The sequence below is a fragment of the Mustela nigripes genome, chromosome 14 (genome assembly GCF_022355385.1).
Source record: "Mustela nigripes isolate SB6536 chromosome 14, MUSNIG.SB6536, whole genome shotgun sequence".
NCBI lineage: Eukaryota > Metazoa > Chordata > Mammalia > Carnivora > Mustelidae > Mustela > Mustela nigripes.
This window is the reverse complement of record NC_081570.1, coordinates 51558604-51562905: the sequence shown is the minus strand read 5'-3', so window position 1 is coordinate 51562905 and position 4302 is coordinate 51558604.

Below are 4302 nucleotides of genomic sequence, written 5' to 3'. Positions count from 1 at the left end.
CAGGCCCGGGTTGGCGATACTTGGGACTGTCCACCACGCAGGCCGGGTCTCCGCAGTCCTCACGACCCATCCTCCTTTTAAGGCTCGCCAGGGCTGTGGCCTTAACTAGAACATAGGAAACTTCCTCTTGGTTTCCCAGAGATCCCAGGCTGGGGCTTCCAAGCCGCCCAGGTCCACTCGGCGGGGACTTGTTTCGCGTGGCGAGCTTCCCTAAGTGCCTGCAAGTGGGGCTCCGCGGGAGAGGGCCGGGAGGAGAGTCCCCACCGCGCCCTCCGCTGCCCCCACTCCCGCAGCGGGTACCTTTTACAGGGTAATTAATTCAAATTCTCTTCTTCTCTCCCTTCAGACAGGGGGAGCTGGAGTCCCACAGGCCGAGCCCTAGTGCCTTGCGCAAAAGTGGACCCAGAGTGGGAGGGATGGGGAGGTACCCACGGGGACCGACTGCGGACATCAGAGCGCTGTGGATGGACCGCTGACCTGCAGAGTAAGGGGAGGTGTGGGCCCGGAGTTTCCGCCTTCCTTCTTCTCCTCCCAAATCACGCGGCAAAAAGGAAAACTAGCCCTCGGTCTCTGCAGAACCGCCCAGTGCTGGGCTAGCCGCGCTCGCGCGGGTTGGGGCGCAGGGGACTTCAGCTCCTCGAAAAGGCCCCAGGGTCTAGGTCTTCGGTCTTCCCGGAGCTGAGTCCCGCTGCGCCCCGCGCTTCCTTTGGGTTTGTCTTTTTTCTTTTCTCTTCTCTTCCCAAGCTTGCTTGCCCCGTGGTTTGCCTTTTCCTTTCCTAGCTGGAGAACACTTTTTCGTCCTCTGAGCATTTCCATAGCTTACACTTGGGCTGCTGAGTTACCTTGGGGGCAGTTACAGAACCTTCTGGGGCTGTGTGAAAAGAGGTGAGGGTGTTCTGGAGGAGTGTTTTTCTGAAAATACCTCCGAAATTCAGCCCCCAGGGAGAGGGGGGACTCAGACAAGGGAATGAAAGTGTTCCCTCCTCCCCAACTTGGCACTGATGGGAAGAAGCTATATGCCTAAACACAACGTCATCTGGAAAAGAAGAACTGGGGTATGGGTTTTATGTTAAAATAGTGAAGGGGATTAATGTAATTCTTATTTTGAGAAATTCTGTTATAAGACACCCCCTTGGGAAATAAAAAATAAGATGACAATGCTTTCTTATGACTTCATGGGTGATTTTGCAACATTTCTTTTCAAATCTTGTTCTGCACACCCACCCTCCTTGGCTGGTCTTGCTCCTGGGGAACAGAAAATGGCCGCCTGTACATTCCTAAGAGGGCAAGGGGTGGGGGTGATGATAGTTAAGAGAGAAGTTGGCTCTAGGTGCAACTGCCAACTGTTGGAAGGACACAAAAGGATGGTGCTCTTTTCTGTGAGTTTACGTTCTGCCTACCTTTAATTCACCCCAAAGTCCATGTCTTGTGCTAATGGGCATCTGTCAACGAAGAGCTCCTGTTTCCCTACTTGCCTCAGTTGGTGGAAGCAAAGGGGCAAACAGCAAAGTGGACCACTCAGCCAGAAAGAAACATGCCAGGCCTCTGGAGCTGGCCTGATTGTCAGGCCCAAGTTATGGTGGAAGGGCTCAAAACCAGGAAGAGACTCTATTTTCTCAAAGTCCATTCTGATTAGCCTCTTTTACTCCATCCTTCCAGGCAGCAAGGGACTAGAATATGTTCTGTGACTCCTCTTAGAAAAACCCACTTTTTACACCTAAATTGAGTTTTTCAAAACCAAACCAAATACTGTTGGTGTTTGGAAGAGAGTTGATCCTCTGTCCAGAAGCCATTAAAAACACTAAGTAAACTCCTTACATTCCCTTAGCTCCTTAGAGTTTATAAAACACTTTTCACTGACACCAACTCAGCTAATCCTGCAAGCCCAAGCATCAGGGGGACTCCTCATTCTCATTGTAGCAGTAAAGGAATAGAGACTCAAAGACACCAAGCAGCTTGTACAAGGTCAAAGTCACAAAATACCTATCCCTGATTAAAACCCTTTCTACAAGGCCTCTCTCATTCCATTGCTTCCCATTATCCCCTCCCATGAAATAGGCCCCCCACCCCCTCATGACTGGGCCTGGTCACCCTGGGAATGTTCTTCCAACACCCCCCCCCCAAGCCCCCAAAGGGGAGAACATTGACTAATTCAGGCTGCAGTTTGCCACCATCACAGACAAAAGTAGAGTCCCAATGGACACATGGCTTTGGAACTGCCTTTCAGATCACATTCTCTTCTGGACAGTTCTTCAAGGAACCCACATTAAAACACATCCCCCACCCACCAACCTTTCATGTTCCCCTCACTGCCAAGACTCTCCCTATAAACCATGTAAAATAAATAACCTCAAATATAATTCTTAATAGCAACCAAGTCCATGTTTCCTCATCACTAAATTTTATTGCTTCCCAATCTTTAAGACAAATTTCCCATGGGACTCTGGCCCTTTCAGAAGACAGGCCGAGGAAGCGGCTTTTCCAAGATTCTACCTGGATGCCCCAGGCCCTGATGATGAGCAAGGGTGTCAGGGTGTTCAGAGGCTTTGAGACAAGGAGTGGCCTCAGAGGGCTGGAGCTGGACGCTAGGAGACAAAACCGTAAGTTTTCCATCTGCTCGTCGCCCCCTACAGGTCACATCCGCCATCGCAACGAGAGCCCATCATAGTCCGTTCAAGTATCTTGATCTAGTCTAGGTTCGCATTTCCCTGGACCTGCAGAGTCACCCATTCCCAGAGGAACTGCGTGCAGGGACCCCACTCAGGCACTCAGTCCTGGGGAAGTTCTAAGGGCTACAGGCCTCGGAACTGGATTCACTTTCTAGAAATGAGTGCTGAAGGAGGTGAAAACCAGTTTAAATTCGTGTGTAGCCGAAAGCTAAAATTCTCCCCTATAAAAACCAACCCGCTTCACCCCCCCTTTTTTTAATTACAAATAAATCTGCCTAAGTGGAATAAAAAGCGGATATCAGTCGTGTTGCCTTTAAATCTCAATGTAAAAGGAGATTTCCGTGTCTTTCGCGGCTGGTGCCCTCGTTCACATCAAATGTGAGTTTCAAACCCCCCCCCCCCCATACCAAATGCTTGCGTTCATTATACATAGTTGTATTTTCCCCTTCTGCTCTAAACCTTCGTGGCTTAACAAGCTTAAACCAAAAAGAGCTTTTCAAAGTGGGTACAGCCAGATCTATCTCCAAGACATCTGCCAGCACTTTAAACAGCCGCCGTCCCATTTGGGGTCTGACTCTGGGAGTCTCCTATTCTCCAAGAAATAAAGGAAGGATACCATCTCCAGGCTCTAGTTCAAGGTTGAGAAATGACTAGAAGGAAAGTTGCTGGCGGATCACTCCTCTACTCCCTGCAGCCTAATGCAGCGCTGGAAAACGCCCCGCGGATCTCAAGCGGCGGCTTGTGGCCGAGTGTCAGGCTGCGGGCTCAGGCTCGGCCGGTATTGCTGCTATGCGTGGAAATATGAGCGAGTAATTTTATAAGTAACAAAGGATCAGGGATGGAATGAGGCCTCTGTTATCCAATGTCATTTAGAAGCCTTGGATCAGCAGCTTCTTGAGGCTAAAAGTGAATTCAAGAAGCCCTGCCTTTCCCTTTTCCCAGGGGTGTCAGCTAAAATTAGAAATAACCTCTGTGTTTGCACAAATCATGTACCATTTGCTGTTTGTGTAAAAACCGATTAGCCAGACACAACTGTGAAACAACTTGTTACTTTTATAGCTGCAACACACAAACAAATTTAGATCCGTTTAGTTTTCCTTGTAAAAGGAGATTAGAAGGGACTCGCCCGGAGACTGTGTGGTCCATAATCTCTTCTCCTGAAGGTTACTGTTGCGCCTATCCTGCGAGGTTGATTATCAGGTTCCTGTTTATCAAGTTAAACTATCTCACCCCCGGCAGCTTGTTTTATTTTAGGACCCCGATCCAGGAGTAATGTTTACTCAGGACACAATAATGTTTACTGTTTACCAGGAAAACAGATTCGGTATTTTCGAAGACGTGTCTTTCAAAGCGACTCCCTAGCCCACGCCGACAGCAGAGGAATAAAGCTCGGATCCGAAGCCGGATGGCATCTCCACGACCAAGAGCCGAGGTGGACGCCACTGACAGGGACTGGCCGTGTTTTGCAAGCAGGACGCGCATAGGGCCGAGCTGGCAGCATTGCTACCGGTTCCGGTATAAAAAAAGCGATTTCGCATAAGTAATTGTAACAGCTAAATTAATTACAAAATAATTAGAATTGATGCCGTTTGAGGTTATGTTGGTGGTGAATGGGAAACGACCTTCCGCGTCT